General features: G+C 48.3%; 1 long non-coding RNA gene across 1 annotated transcript in view; it reads right to left on the reverse strand.

The window, feature by feature from the left end:
• LOC148141068 (uncharacterized) overlaps positions 1-2708 on the reverse strand; it is a 59967-nt gene extending 57259 nt beyond the window's left edge. Inside the window, exon 1 of the long non-coding RNA XR_015752974.1 lies at positions 2057-2708. This is a non-coding gene — a long non-coding RNA (uncharacterized LOC148141068). The remainder of the gene's footprint in view (positions 1-2056) is intronic.
• Between the last annotated feature and the right edge of the window lie 14655 nt (positions 2709-17363).

The following is a 17363-nucleotide window of genomic DNA, read 5'->3' on the forward strand; positions in this document are numbered from 1 at the left end:
AGTGAGGGAAGGGTTTAAAATGATGAACGGAATTGGTTGGGTCAATACAGCCAAAAGTAATTCCTGTGGTGGGGGAGGCAGGACCAAGCCTTGTGAGCCAGGCCATTCAGAGGGGGATATCAGCAAACACTCCATCAGAAAGAGGGGGTGGGAACACACCAAGCCACTCCCACAAAAAGCTGGAGCCAGTTCAAATGTCTAAACTGAGACTGAGATTAATGTTGTCAGGGAAGGGGATGAACAACCAAAAAGGTGGTTAAATAAAGGTAAGGTGCAGTTAAGTTAGAATGGTGATACACACTAGAGGGGCTGAATGGCCTCCTGCTGTTCCCATTCTACACATCTCTTCTTTTGAATTCCCCTTTTTGACTCCTGTGCCTCGGGCAGTTTTCACTCATCTCTCTCTGTTTCACTCCTCTGCTCTCTCTCTCTCTCTCGCTGTTGTTCTCCACTCCCTCCCTCACCCTCAGCTCTTGTTTCCAGTAAATCACCTGACTCATAGATTGCAAACCCTGCTCACACAGTCTGCCTGGTAACAGTGAGGTAATGCTGACTCCAGCTGCTGATTGGGGCAAATCAACACCTTGCTATTGAACCACAATGGAAACTCCCCGTCCCTGGGTGTCCAAATACACTTTTATAAATTTCTAGCCTTTCCTTTAAGTCATATGCAAGCAAGCCCATGACTCTCTCTGTTCTCAGTACCTCACGTTCAAATTGTGGCATTGAGTCTGAACAAATTCCTGATGAAGGGTTTTTGCCTGAAACATCGATTTTCCTGCTCCTTGGATGCTGCCTGACCTGCTGTGCTTTTCCAGCACCACACACTTGACTCTAAATCTCCAGCATCTGCAGTCCTCACTTACCCCTACAATCTCTGCTCAGTCTTCCCAACAAAATTTCACACCTCCTACTTTTCTGGACTGAATTGCTTTCCCTCTGCATTTGCTCAGCCCACTTCAACAATCCTCTTACAGTCGGCTATTCTGTTCCTCACTGCTCCGCCCTTTCCGAGTGCTAACCTGACACTGTGCCCTGAGTCTCCAAGTCTGTATTATGGATGTACATTGAAAACAACAGTGGCTTCAGTACTGAATTCTGGAGAACTCGTTCCGTTCAGCCAATTAAAATGAAAGACATTTTTCTCACACTTCCTGATAGCTGCCCAACCTCAATAATCTTTCCAAGAGTCGGCTGTTTTGTTTACATTCTACAGCGAGGCAATGACCATCTCCAACAGGGGCAAACGTTGACATTCACCGGTGCTACCATTGACCAGAAACTCAACTGGACTCGCCACATAAACACATTGACTACAAGAGCAGGTCAGAGACTAGGGATCCTGCAGTGAGTTATTCCCCACCTGACTCCCAAAAGCCTGTCCATCATCTGGTTCTGACTCACCTAGATGGGTACAGCTTGATTGGCAACACACCCACAAACATTCACTCTCTCCACCACTGACACTCAGTAGCAGCAGGGAATACCACCTTCAAGATGTGCTTCAGAGATTCACCAACAATACTTAGACAGCACCTTCCAAATCCGCGACCACTTCCGTCTAGAAGGACAAGGTCATGGGAACACCACCACCTGCAAGTTCCCCTCCAAGCTACTCACCATCCTGACTTGGAACTATATCACCGTTCTGTCTCTGTCACATTCCCAGAATTCTCTTCCCAACAGCATTGTGGGTCACATGGACTGCAGTGGTCAGAGAAGGCAACTCACCACCATCTTCTCAAGGGCAATAAACGCTGGCTTGGTCATCAAAGCTTACATTTTATGAAGAAATATAAAAATGAATTGTTATGTATCTGTGCTGTCTCCATTCCCCTGGTTTGTGAATTAGAAAGTATCAAAGTCTTTGAGATGAAAGATAGCTTCTTAGAAAATCATTGGTCCCTGACACTCTGACAGGAACAATCAGTAAAACAGGTTGGTAAACCTCAGATTTGGATGATTCACTCACAATCTTGAGAAAGGACTAGGCACGATGATTAAACTCCATGTGGAGGGTGCTCCCACAGAGCTGTGGCAATGTTTGATCACTTACCAATGTAGGAGCCTGCTGAAGCTCGGGAATCCACGGCAACCATCACTCCATGTTGAAACTTAAAAGCCAGGGTGGTTGTACTGTGATGGAGTTGAATCTCAACCCCATCATCACCGTCAATGTATGGTTTAAGGAATCTCACTGGTTGCAAAAATATAAACATTAATGAAGAATTTTAGTTATGCATTCAAGGGATGTGGGCATTAGAGAGGAGGGTGCTGATTGGTTGGCTAGTGGACATGGCAAATGCAACAATTAATGATGATGACAGTTAACTGACAAATTGCCTGATTTTAGTTCACTTTCAGAGTTCTTCTTGTGAGTTTGATATCAGAGAAGTGGGAGGACTGTTTACAGGGACATGTGATGCTACTGTGGCTTTCAGAGATGCATTTTGTCCTGGATTGGTTTTATGAAGAAAGGTTGAGACAGAAGTGCCAAGACCACACCTGGAGTTTTGCTCTCCTTATCTGAGAAAGGATGTCCTGGCTATGGAGGGAATGGAACAAAGATTTTCCAGACTGATTCCTGGGATGGCAGGACTGAGGTATGAAGAGAGAATGGATTGATTGAGAATATATTCACTGGATTATATGCACTAGGGATGGGGGAATCTCAGAGCAATCAGTATAATTCTAATAGGACTGGACAAGTTAAACATTGGAAGGGTGTTGCTGATGGTGGGGCAGTCTGAAAGCAGAGCTCACAGGTCAGTGTACAGGGTGGGCTGTTTAGGACTGAGGTAAAGCCTGTGGAATTCTCTAACACAGGAAGTGTTCGAGGTCAAAACATTGAATGTTTTCATGAAGAGGTTCGAGATATTTCTTCGCACTAAAGAGTTTAAAAGATTTAGGAGAGAAAACAGGTAGAGGGGATTGAGTTGGATGATCAGCCATGACCATATTGAATGGCCTACTCCTGCTGCTATTTTCTATGTTTTTCTCTGTCACATTGTGCAGTCAGTCTGTCCCTCTGCTGAAGGTTCTGACTCTCCAGTCTGTCTGTCCCTCCCCCTCTCTCTCTCACACACACACACACACACAGCCTCGTCTGTCTCTCACACACCCACAGACTCACTCACTCTCTCTCTCTCACACATACACACACACACAGAGCCCTGTCTGTCTCTCACACACTCACAGACTCACTCTCTCTCTCTCTCTCTCTCACACATACACACACACACAGAGCCCTGTCTGTCTCTCACACACTCACAGACTCACTCTCTCTCTCTCTCTCTCACACACACACACACACACACACACAGCCTCGTCTGTCTCTCACACACTCACAGACTCACTCTCTCTCTCACACACACACAGAGCTCCGTCTGTCTCTCAGTCACTCACTCTCTCTCTCTCTCTCTCACGCACACACAGCCCTCAGCTCCTCTCTCTCTAATATCCAGTTCAATTAAACTCCATGTGGAGAGTGCTCCCACAGAGCTGTGGCAATGTAGGAGCCTGCTGAAGCTCTGGAATCCATGGCAACCATCACTCCATGTTGAATCTTAAAAGCCAGGGTGGGTTTTAAGTTTTTTTCTCTCTCTCTAATAACCAGTTCTGGCTGGGAAAGTGTGTGACAGAACTACAATGTGCTCTCATCTTCCTGTCATCACGTGTCCAACATGCAAACACCCCCCCTCCACTCCCCCGGCCCCACGGTATCTCCCTCTGCAGCTGCTGAAGGTGTAACCCCTGCCCATTTCCCTCCTCCCTCTGAAGGTAACAAAGGGTCAAACACACCTTCCAGGTGAAGCAGCACTTTACCTGCATTTCCTACCATCGAGTCAACTGCATTCACTGCTCACAGAGTGGTCACCTCAGCACTGGGGAAACAAAGCACAGACTGTACAAAACACCTTTGTTCCCTCTGACAAAAAGTCCCTGAGCTTCCACCTGCCTGCCACTTCAACACCCCACCCCATTCCCTGGCCGAGATCTCTGCCTCCGGCTTGCTGCAGTGCTCCAGTGAAGCTCAGTGTAAGCTGGAAGAACAGCATTTCAGTTTCCGCTTGGGAACTCTGCAGGGATCCAGACTCAATCTTATCCCATGTCCTTATCCCAACCCCCACACACAAGGCCTTATTCTCACACTGTATGCCATTACACACCACCTATTGTTAGTCACTAACAGTCTCCATTAACAGCTGGTCACCCTCCCAGCCAGATTGTTATCCACTCCTTTGTCTGTCCGTAGAACATAGAACATTCCAGCACAGTTCAGGCCCTTCAGCCCTCGATGTTGTGCCAAACTGTGGAACCAATCTACAGCCCATCCAACCTTCACTATTCCATTTTCATCTATATGTTTATCCAATGACCATTTAAATGCCCTTAAAGTTGATCTACTACTGTTGCAGGCAGTGCGTTCCATGCCCTTACTACTCTCTGAGTAAAGGAACTATCTGTCCTCAATTTAAAGCTATGTCCCCTCATGCTAGCCATCACCATCCGAGGAAACAGGCTCTCACTGTCCACCCTATCAAACCCTCTGATTATCTTATACGTCCCTATTAAGTCACCTCTTAACTTTCTTCTCTCTCAGGAAAACAGCCTCAAGTCCCTCAGACTTTCCTCATAAGACCTTCCCTCCATACCAGGCAACATCCTGGTAAATCTCCTCTGAATCCTTTCCAAAGCTTCCACACCTTTCCAATATTGCAGGGAATGAGGCAGTCAATCTGGGATGGGGGAGAATGAGGGGTTCAGATTGGGATTGGAGGGAATGAGGAGGTCAGATTGGGATGGAGGTAATGAGGGCGTTAGATTGGAATGGGGGGAGTGAGGGGGTCAGATTGGGATTGTGGGGAATGAGGGAGTCAGATTGGGACTGGGGGAATGAGGGGGTCACACTGGGATTGGGGGGAATGAGGGGGTCAGATTGGGACTGGGGGAATGAGGGGGTCAGATTGGGGGGAATGAGGGGGTCAGATTGGGATTGTGGGGAATGAGGGGGTCAGATTGGGATTGGGGTGGAATGAAGGGGTCAGATTGGGACTGGGGTAATGAAGGGGTCAGATTGGGATTGGGGGAATGAGGTGGTCAGATTGGGATTGTGGGGAATGAGGGGGTCAGATTGGGATTGGGGGGAATGAGGCGGTCAGATTGGGATTGGGTAATGAGGGTGTCAGATTGGGATTGGGGTGGAATGAAGGGGTCAGATTGGGATTGGGGTGGAATGAAGGGGTCAGATTGGGATTGTGGGAATGAGGGTGTCAGATTGGGATTGGGGTAATGAGGGGGTCAGATTGGGATTGGGGGGAATGAGGGTGTCAGATTGGGATTGTGGGGAATGAGAAGGGAGATTGGGATTGGGATAATGAGGGTGTCAGATTGGGATTGGGGAAATGACAGGGTCAGATTGGAATTGGAGGGAATGAGGGGGTCAGATTGGGATTGGGGGAATGAGGGGGTCAGATTGGAATTGGAGGGAATGACGGGGTCACATGGGGTCCTGTTGATGATGTTTTGATGGCTCTCACTGCCAATACCTTTCCCTCCTATTTATTTCAGAGCTGAGTATTCCACCTGGAACTCTGGACCCCCTTCCCCACTCCGAGACTGTCCCAGTCTGAACTAACATCGCCCAATAATCAAAATCCGGGGAAGTAATTCCTGAATGTCCTACAGTTTCCAACCAGAGGGAGTTGTCTTTGTGGTTGACTGGAACATTAAGCCCTGGGCAATGTGCCTTATTAACTAACAGTGATGCACTATCCCACTGAGCACTCAGTGTTTGTGTCTGCATCAGTAATCTCGGGGGAAAGGCTCTACGTGCAGGTTTCGTTCAGCTTTCTCACTCTGTGTGTCCAATCAGACACTGGGGCAGTGTCTGTGGCACAGTGGTAGTGTCCCTATCTCTGAGTCAGGAAGCCTGAGTTTAAGTCCCACTTGCTCCAGATGTGTGTCATAGCATCTTTGAACAGATTCAGATGAAAATATCTCCAAAGATCAGATTACAGTCAGGCTCCCAGAATCACTAAACAATCGTGTGTTCGCGTGGTCAGTTCAAATTTCACTCAAATCGATGTGCGTCATTTCATCAGATGGACGTGATTTCCATCAAGTGGGTGTGTTCTTATTGTTCTGTTCAGTTCCCTCAAGTTGTAAATCCTCCCAGAAGTGACCGAACCTGGTTCAATGCAGAATAACATTTGAGGAACAAGTCAGCAGAGGCGTGTCCAGGTACAGCAGATAAACATCCAGTGCAGGGTCCCCTCCGAGGAGTGAGAGCTCAGGTTTCCTTATCCAGGAGGTGCCCAGGGAGGGCTCGATGATCAGCGGCCTGAACAAAGAAGATGGCTCAGCTCACACCATCTCAGTCTGACATCCTGAGGATGAGCAAAGCCTTTTCTACCAGACTGTAGGACACAAAGCTCACAGACAGCACAGCCTCCCAGTCATTCCTGTCCTCTCTATTACAGAGGTCTGAGACAATGTGGGAGAGGGTGGACCAACAGTTATCTCTGAATGAGCTGACAGAGACCCTCGAGTCCTTAGAGTAAACATCCTGGAAGAGATGGCTTACCAGCCGAGTTATATTGAGTTCTGGCCTTGATTGGCCAGGACCTGCTGGAGGTGTCTCACTGTCTGCTTCTAGCAGGTACCATGAGTGAATCTATGAGGAAAGGCATCATCACCCTCATCTGCCAGTGAAAGGGGGAAAGGGAGGAAGTTAATGAACAACTTCACTTCAAGCAGATTACAAAATCTGCTCTGGGATTGGTGATTCACCCCGGCTAACCCTGTGCTGTAGCGGGCAGGGTTATCCCAGAGAGTCTCAGGCTCCTCAGGAATAGAGTCACCTACGTGCAGGACAGGGGGGTGGGCACCATGTCCAGGAGAAGGTCTTCAACAGGATATCACACACCTACATGTGGGATATACTCTCGGAAATGGTCTTTAGGACAGGAACCTTTCAGGTGGACCTGCCTGCCTGCCAGTTTAGTTAACTCAGCCACATTCGGGGCATTTAAAAAGTCCTTAGATAAGCATGTGGATGATGATGGGATAGTGTAGAGGGATAGACTTAGGTTAGTTCACAGGTCAGCACAACATTGACAGCCAAAGGGCCTGCTCTGTGCTGGATTGTTCTATATTCTACGTTGTAATCCAAAATTGGGTCCGACTGCTCTACTCCAACATTGTCAGTGCAGTGTCAATAAGTGACTGGGAATCAGATAGCTTCCCGATCAGATCCGGAGTCAGGCAGGGTGCCCCTCTCTCCTGCCTTGTTTGTGAGGTGCATAGAGCCCTTTGGTGAGTCCATCAGGAAAGATGTGAGCTGGAGAGGGGTGACTGTTCCGGGCAGCGGAGTCCTGCAGGTTAAAGCCTCCCTGTCTGCGGATGACGTCACCATTTTCTGCTCGGATCCGCTATCAGTGCGCAGACTCACGAGCATCGGATACCAAATCAAATTGGCCTCAGGAGCCAAGGCAAATCGAGACAAGAGCGAGACGTTGTTCTTTGGGAGTAACCTTGCTGTAAGTCTGCAGTAGTGAGGGGAGTGGGTTCTTCCTTGATTATAATTTTTATTGAAATCTGTCTCTTGATTAAATTTTATAAATATAAACTGTGAGTACCAAGTTAGCCTGGTACACAGTTTTTTTAGAGCAATAAGATGGTGCTATTTACTGGGTCTGTAAGGAGCAAAGATGGCCTTTAGTAGAGTGATGCACTCCTTCCTGTCGAATGTGGGAGTTTAGGGAGATCTTCCATGTTACTGAGGATTAAGTCTGCAGCAAGTGTCTTTAGTTTTAAATCCTATTATATCGCATGGATCAGTTGGAGCGGCATTTAGAAGCAGTGAGGAATTTACAGGGGCTGGGGTTGTGATGGATGGCAGCTATAGGAAGGGTGAAAAACTGCAGATACAGTCAGGTAGATGGGTTAACTCCAGGAAACGTAGGAGAGGGGGCAGGTAGTACAGGAGTGTTCTGTGGCTATCCCCATTTTAAACAAGTATGCTGTTTTGGAAAATGGAGGGGTGGTAGACTATCAGGGGAATGTTGAACAAACAGCCAAATTTCTGGTACCAAGAATTGCTCTAAACTAATGAGGGGTACATCAAGTTCCAAGAAATCAATTGCATTAGGGGACTCTCTTGTCCGAGGTACAGACAATCATTTCTGTGGCCAGCAGCAAAAAAATCAGAATTGTGTGTTGCCTCCCTGGTGCCAGGGTCAAGGATGTCTCAGAGGGTTCTCAAGGGGGTGAGGGGCCAGCAGGAGGTCATTGTACACATTGCAACCAACGACATAGGAAGGGAAAAGTTTGAGATTCTGAAGGGAGAATATAGACAATTGAGCAGGAATTTAAAGAGGAAGTCCTGGAGGGTAATAATATCTGGATTGCTCCCTGTGCTCTGAGCTAGTGAGGATAGGAGAATAGAGCAGATGAATGTGTGGCTGAGGAGCTGGTGCAGGGGAGAAGGGTTCACATTTTTGGATCATTGGAATCACTTCTGGAGGAGAAGTGACCTGTACTAAAAGGACGGATTGCACCTAAATTGGAAAGAGACTAATATACTGGCAGGGAGATTTGCTAGAGCTGCTCGGGAGGATTTAAACTAGTAAAGTGAGTGGGGACCCAGGGAGATGGTGAGGAAAGAGGTCAATCTGACACTGGTGTGGTTGGGAAAAGGAATGAGTCAACCAATCAGGCAGGCAGGGACGAGATAGGACTAATAAATTAAACAGCATTTATTTCAATGCAAGGGGCCTAACAGGGAAGGCAGATGAACTCAGGGTATGGTTAGGAACATGGGACTGGGATATCATATCAGTTACAGAAACATGGCTCCAGGATGGACAGGACTGGCAGCTTAATGTTCTAGAATACAAATGCTGCAGGAAGGATAGAAAGGGAGGCGAGAAAGGAGGGGGAGTGGTGTTTCTGATAAGGAATAGCATTACAGCTGTACTGAGGGAGGATATTCCAGTGAATACATCCAGGGAAGTTATTTGGCTGGAACTGAGAAATAAGAAAGGAAACATCACTTTAATGGGATTGTATTCTCGATCCCCTGGATCAATCCCCAGCAGGAAATTGAGAAACAAATTTACCCTAAATTAATTTAGTCCCATTTGCCAGCACTTGGTCCATATCCCTCTAAACCCTTTCTATTCATAAAGCCATCCAGCTGCCTTTTAAATGTTGCAATTGTACCAGTCTCCACCACTTCCTCTGGCAGCTCATTCCATACAGCTACCACTCTCTGTGTGAAAAAGGTACCCCTCAGGTTCCTTTTAAATCTTTCCCCTCTCCCCTTAAAGCCTCTAGTTTTAGTCTCCCCCGTCCTTGGGAAAAAGATCTGATCCATTTACCCTATCCCTCCCTCATGATTTTATAAACCTCCATGAGGTCACTCCTCTGCCTCCAATGCTCCAGAGAAAAAAGTCTAATCAGCCTTTCCCTTTCACTCAAACCCTCCAGACCCAACAATATCCTTCTTCATTTTCTTTCTGCACCCTTTTGAGTTTAACAGTAGTGTTCCTAAAGCAGGCCGATCAGGATTGAATGCAATATTCTACTGGAGGCCTCACACACGTCCTCTGCAGCTGCAGCAGCTACAGTCCCAACTCCTACATTTAATGCTCTGACCAATGAAGGCAAATGTGCCAAACTCCTTCTTCACCTCTCTGTCTACCTGTGATTCCACTTTCAAGGCATGATGGACCTGCACTGCTAGGTGTCTTTGTTTGGCAGCCACCACCAACCTCCCTCCCCTCCCGCCAACCCCAGCCCTACCATTAACATCGAAGTTTCCCTAGTTTACCCGACCAAAATGCTACACCTCACATTTGTCTAAACGAAAATCCATCTGCCCCTCCTCAGTCCATTGGCCCATCGAATCAAGGTCTTGTTGTACGCTGAGATAACATTCTTCACTGTACACTACACCACCAGGTTTGATGTTGTCTGCAAATTTCTGAAGCATCCCTCCTCTATTCACATCCAAATCATTTATGTAACTGGTGAAAAGAAGTGGACCCAGCATCAATCCCTGTGGAACACCACTGGTAACAGGCCTCCAGTCCAAAAAAAAACCCTCCCCCACCACCCTCTGTCTTATACCTTCAAGCCAGTTTTGTTTCCAATGGGCGACCTGTCTTTGGACCTAACTAAGGAGTCACGATGCGGAAACTTGTTGAAGGCCTTGCTGAAGTCCATGTTGACAATGTCTATGGCTATGTTTTCATCTATAGTCTTTGTCACTTCTTCAAAGAACTCAAATCAAGTTTGTGAGGCATGATTTCCCACACACAAAGCCATGTTGACTCTCCCTAATCAGTCTTTGCCTTCCCACATTATAGCCTTTCTTAAATAAGGCACTGTCCTGTTTTCCAGCACCTCACCTGTAGTTGTTGATGATACAAACATATCTCTGCTAAGGGCCCCACCATTTCTTCCCACAATGCCCTGGAATGCACCTCTTCTTCTGTCATGTGGACTCTTTTCAAGACATCACTATTTCTCCCTAGCTTCCATGTCATTCTCCACAGCGACACCCTCCCTTTGTAAAAACTCCCCCTTCTTGGTACTCCATCAATTGCATTCTGGGTAACAGAGCCGATGAGACCGTAAGGAAGAGAGACAGCTTGAGCCTGCTCCCCCATTGAAAGGGATCATGGCTAATCTGATATTTCTCCTACCCACTTCCCTGTAACCCTCGATTCCCTGACTGATCAATAATCTATCTATCTCCGCCTTGTCTGCACACCAGGCCTCTGCCGCACAGCTCGCTGTGGAGTTCCAATAACATACAACCGTCTGAGAAAAGAAATTCTTTTCATCTCAGCCTTAAACTGATGTCCCTTTTTTCAGCGATTATATCATGTGGTTGCAACTTTTCCCATGAGGGGAAACACCCTCCCAGGCTAGCCTTGGATTGCTAGCTTTCGCAACATTACCATGTGCCACCACTTTCCCCATGATTTCTCATTTCATGAGGTCATGTGACTCTGCTTGGTTAGAATAATGGAGTGAGACAGGGATCAGTGTTGAGGTCTCTGATTTATAATGTCACTAATAAAGTGAGGAGAAAGTGACGACTGCAGATGCCGGAGATCAGAGCTGAAAATGTGTTGCTGGAAAAGTGCAGCCGGTCAGGCAGCAACTCACTAATAAAGTGATACAGGGATCAGGGCTGGGGACTGTGATTTCCAATGTAACTAATGGAGTGAGACAGGGATCAGTGTTGGGATCTCATTGATTTACAGTGTAATTAATGGAGTGAGACAGGGATCAGTGCTGGGGTCTCAGTGATTTACAATGTAACTAATGGAGTGAGACAAGGATCAGTGGTGGGGTCTCAGTGATTTACAATGTAACTAATGGAGAGAGACAGGGATCAGTGCTGGGGTCTCAGTGATTTACAATGTAACTAATGGAGTGAGACAGGGATCAGTGCTGGGGTCTCCGTGATTGACAATGTAACTAATGGAGTGAGACAAGGATCAGTGCTGGGGTCTCCGTGATTTACAATGTAACTAATGGAGAGAGACAGGGATCAGTGCTGGGGTCTCAGTGATTTACAATGTAACTAATGGAGTGAGACAAGGATCAGTGCTGGGGTCTCCGTGATTTACAATGTAACTAATGGAGTGAGACAAGGATCAGTGGTGGGGTCTCCGTGATTTACAATGTAACTAATGGAGTGAGACAAGGATCAGTGCTGGGGTCTCAGTGATTTACAATGTAACTAATGGAGAGAGACAGGGATCAGTGCTGGGGTCTCCGTGATTGACAATGTAACTAATGGAGTGAGACAAGGATCAGTGCTGGGGTCTCCGTGATTTACAATGTAACTAATGGAGAGAGACAGGGATCAGTGCTGGGGTCTCAGTGATTTACAATGTAACTAATGGAGTGAGACAGGGATCAGTGCTGGGGTCTCCGTGATTTACAATGTAACTAATGGAGTGAGACAAGGATCAGTGGTGGGGTCTCCGTGATTTACAATGTAACTAATGGAGTGAGACAGGGATCAGTGCTGGGGTCTCCGTGATTTACAATGTAACTAATGGAGTGAGACAAGGATCAGTGCTGGGGTCTCCGTGATTTACAATGTAACTAATGGAGTGAGACAAGGATCAGTGGTGGGGTCTCCGTGATTTACAATGTAACTAATGGAGAGAGACAGGGATCAGTGCTGGGGTCTCAGTGATTTACAATGTAACTAATGGAGTGAGACAGGGATCAGTGCTGGGGTCTCAGTGATTTACAATGTAACTAATGGAGTGAGACAGGGATCAGTGCTGGGGTCTCAGTGATTTACAATGTAACTAATGGAGTGAGACAGGGATCAGTGCTGGGGTCTCAGTGATTTACAATGTGGTAGTACATGGCTCAGTGGTTAGCACTGCTGCCTCACAGTGTCAGGGACCCAGGTTCAATTCCAACCTCTGAGTGGAGTTTGCACATTCTCCCTGTGTCTGCATGGGTTTCCTCTGGGTGCTCTGGTTTTTCTCCCATATTCCAAAAATGTGCAGGTCAGGTGAATTGGCCCATGCTAAATTGCCCAGCGTGCTCGGTGCATTAGTCAGAGGGAGTTGGATCTGGGTGGGTTACTCTTCGGAGAGTCAGTTTGGGCTGTAGGGCCTGTTTCCACACTGTAGGAATCTAACCTAATATGGTTTTTCCAAATGTGCTGCTATTACTTACTTAGTAATTGATTTGAATACTTTTCCATCAATTGCTAATTGGCCTTTAGTTACCTGCTTTTGGTCTCCCTCCCTTTCTGAATAGGAATCTTATATTAACAGCTTTTCAATCCGCTGGTATTTCTCCAGAATCCAAGGATGTTTAGCAAATTCCAACCAATGCATCCACTAGCTCTCTCCCAGGGTGGCAATGGCTATCACGAGGGGACATAATTTGAAGGTGATTGGAGGAAGGTTTAGGGGAGATGTCAGAGGTAGGTTCTTTATACAGACAGTGATGGGTGCGTGGAATGCACTGCCAGCCGGTGGGAGTAGATACAGATGCATTAGGGACATTTAAGCGACCCTTGGATAGGGACATGGATCAGAGTAAAACGAAGGGTATGTAGATTAGTTTGATCTTGAGGAGGAAAAAAGGCTGGCACAACATCGAGGGCTGAAGGGCCTGTACTGTGTTCTATGTGCTGTCTCTGTAGCTATGTGTTTTACGATACTGTCCTGAAAGCTGGGCAGTTTACTGCAAACATTAGTCATATCTTGTGTCTGTCTTCAGAGGACATTGTTACGGTTTTTCACTGTGGCCCTGGAGATTGAGGAGTTGAACATTGTATCCATTCTTATGAGGGCATCTCTCAGCATCTTTAGGTGTTCATCGTGCTGCTCCTTGTCCAAGCACATCCTGTGTATACACAGGGTCTTTGTGTATGGGATAACCACTGTAAAATGGTCAGGGTGGAAGCTAGAGAGGTGCAGCATTGTGTGGTTATCGGTGGGTTGGTCTGTCTTCTCCCTCTCTTGCGTGCTCACGCACACACACATGCACTGTCCCGTCTGCCACTGTCTCCCTCACACACAAACACACTGCCCTCTCTACCTCTCTCTCACACACTGCCCTCTCTCTCACACAAACACTGCCCTCTCTCTCTCTCTCTCTCTCACACACACACACTGCCCTCTCTCTCTCTCTCTCACACACACAGCCCTCTCTCTCTCTCACACACACACACACTGCCCTCTCTCTCTCTCACACACACACACTGCCCTCTCTCTCTCACACACACAAACACTGCCCTCTCTCTCTCTCTCTCACACACACACAGCTCTCTCTCTCTCACACATACACACTGCCCTCTCACTGATACACACACACACAGCCCTCTCTCACACACACACACACTGCCCTCTCTCTCACACACACACTGCCCTCTCTCTCACACACACACTGCCCTCTCTATCTCTCTCACACACACTGCACTCTCTCTAAATCTCTATCTCACAAACACACACACTGCCCTCTCTCACTCTCTCTTTCTCTCACACACACACACACATTGCCATCTCACTCACTCTCTCACACACACACACACACACAGCTCTCTCTCTCACATACACACACTGCCCTCTCTCTCACACACACACAGCCCTCTCACTCATATACACACACAGACACACTGCCCTCTCTCTCTCTCACACACACTGCCCTCTCTCTCTCTCTCACTCTTTCTCTCTCACACACACACACACACTGCCCTCTCTCTCTCACACACACTTCCTTCTCTTTCTCACACACACTGCCCTCTCTCTCTCTCACACATACACACACTGTCCTCTATCTCTCTCTCACACAAACACACACCACTCTCTCTCTCACACACACACACCCCTCTCTCTCTCAAACACACCCTCTCTCTCACACACACACACACCTCTCTCTCTCACACACCCCTCTGTCTCACACGCACACACCCTCTCTCTCACACACACACACCCTCTCTCACACACTCTGCCCTCTCTCTGTCTCTCTCTCACACACACACTGCCCTTTCTCTCACACACACACTGCCCTCTCTCTCTCATGCACACACTGCCCTCTCTCTCACACACACATTGCCCTCTCTCTCTCTCACGCACACACTGCCCTCTCTCTCTCACGCACACACTGCCCTCTCTTTCTCACACACACAAACACTGTCCTCTCTCTCTCTCACACACACACTGCCCTCTCTCTGACTCTCTCTCTCACACACACTGCCCTCTCGCTCACTCTCTCTCTCTCTCCCACACACAGTGCCCTCTCTCTCACGCACACACTGCTCTCTCTATCTCTCTCTCTCTCACACACACACAGCACTCTCTCTCTCACACACACACACTGCTCTCTCTCTCATACACACAGCCCTCTCTCTCTCTCACACACACACTGCCCTCTCTCTCTCACACAAACTGCCCTCTCTCTCTCACACACACTGCCCTCTCTCTCTCACACACACACACACACTGCCCTCTCTCCCTCACACACACACACACACTGCCCTCTTTCTCTCTCACACACACACTGCCCTCTCTCTCTCTCACACACACACACTGCCCTCTCTCTCTCTCTCACACACACAAACGCACTGCCCTCTCTACCTCTCTCTCACACACTGCCCTCTCTCTCACACACAAACACTGCCCTCTCTCTCTCTCACACACACACACACACAGCTCTCTCTCTCTCACACACACATACACACTGCCCTCTCACTGATACACACACACACTGCCCTCTCTCACACACACACACCGCCCTCTCTCTCACACACACACTGCCCTCTCTCTCACACACACACTGCACTCTCTCTCAATCTCTATCTCACAAACACACACACTGCCCTCTCTCTCTCTTTCTCTCTCTCACACACACACATTGCCATCTCACTCACTCTCTCTCTCACACACACACTGCCCTCTCTCTTTCACACAAACTTCCCTCTCTCTCTCACACACACTTCCCTCTCTCTCTCACACACACTGCCCTCTCTCTCACACACACACACAGTCCTCTATCTCTCTCTCTCACACACACACTGCCCTCTCTCTCTCACACAAACACACATCCTCTCTCTCTCACACACACACTCCCCTCTCTCTCACACACACACACCCCTCTCTCTCTCACACACACACACCCCTCTCTCTCTCACACACACACACACACCCCTCTCTCTAACACGCACACACCCTCTCTCTCACACGCACACACACTCTCTCTCACACACACACTCTCTCTCTTACACACTCTGCCCTCACTCTCACACACACACTGCCCTCTCTCTCACACACACTGCCCTCTCTCTCACACACACACTGCCCTCTCTCTCTCTCACGCACACACTGCCCTCTCTCTCTCAAACACACAAACACTGTCCTCTCTCTCTCACACACACACTGCCCTCTCGCTCACTCTCTCTCTCCCACACACAGTGCCCTCTCTCTCACGCACACACTGCTCTCTCTATCTCTCTCTCTCACACTCACACACAGCACTCTCTCTCTCTCTCACACACACTGCTCTCTCTCACACACACAGCCCTCTCTCTCTCTCACGCACACACACACACTGCCCTCTCTCTCTCACACACTGCCCTCTCTCTCACACACACACTGCCCTCTCCGTCTCACACACAATCACACTGCCTTCTATCTCTCTCTCTCACACACACACACGATGTCCTATCTTTCACTCTCTCTCTCTCTCTCACACACACACACACAACCCTCTGTCTCTCTCACACAAGCACTTCCCTCTCTCTCTCCCACTCTCACACAGCCCTCTCTCTCTCACACAGCCCTCTCTCTCTCACACACACACACACACTGCCCTATCTCTCTCACAAACACACACTGCCCTCTCTCTCTCACACGCACACTGCCCTCTCTATCTCTCTCACACACACTGCACTCTCTCTCAATCTCTCTCTCACACACTGACACTGCCCCCTCTCTCTCACACACACACACATTGCCATCTCACTCTTTCTCTCTCACACACACACTGTCCTCTCTCTGACTCTCTCTCTCACATACACTGCCCTCTCGCTCACTCTCTCTCTCTCCCACACTCAGTGCCCTCTCTCTCACGCACACACTGCTCTCTCTATCTCTCTCACACACACTGCACTCTCTCTCAATCTCTCTCACACACTGACACTGCCCTCTCTCTCTCTCACACACACACACACTGCCCTCTGTCTCACACACACACACTGCCCTCTCTCTCACACACGCACACTGCCCTCTCTATATCTCTCTCACACACACACTGCCCTCTCTCTCTCTCTTTCTCTCACACACACACTGTCCTCTCTCTCTCTCTCACAAACATACCCATTGCCATCTCACTCACTCTCTCTCAAACACACACACACTCACACACACTGCCCTCTCTCTGTCTCTCTCACACACACATATTGCCCTCTCTCTCACTCTGTCTCACACACACAGCCCTCTCTGTCTCACTCTCTCACACACACTGCCTCTCTCTCACACACACACTGCCCTCTCACTCACTCTCTCACACACACACACTGCCCTCTCTCTCTCACACACACACAGTCCTCTCTCACTCTCTCTCATACACACACACACTTTTCATTCTCTCACTCAAACAAACACTGCCCTCTCTCTCACACACACACACTGCCCTCTCTCTCTCACACACACACACTGCCCTCTCTCTCTCACACACAGACACACTGCCCTCTCTCTCTCACACACACACACTGTCCTCTCTCTGACTCTCTGTCTCACATACACTGCTCCCTCGATCACTCTCTCTCCCACACACAGTGCCCTCTCACTCACGCGCACACTGCTCTC

Source organism: Chiloscyllium plagiosum, unplaced genomic scaffold, assembly GCF_037043375.1.
Source record: "Chiloscyllium plagiosum isolate Xiang-an unplaced genomic scaffold, Cpla_swu_hap1 HiC_scaffold_35, whole genome shotgun sequence".
Taxonomy (NCBI): domain Eukaryota; kingdom Metazoa; phylum Chordata; class Chondrichthyes; order Orectolobiformes; family Hemiscylliidae; genus Chiloscyllium; species Chiloscyllium plagiosum.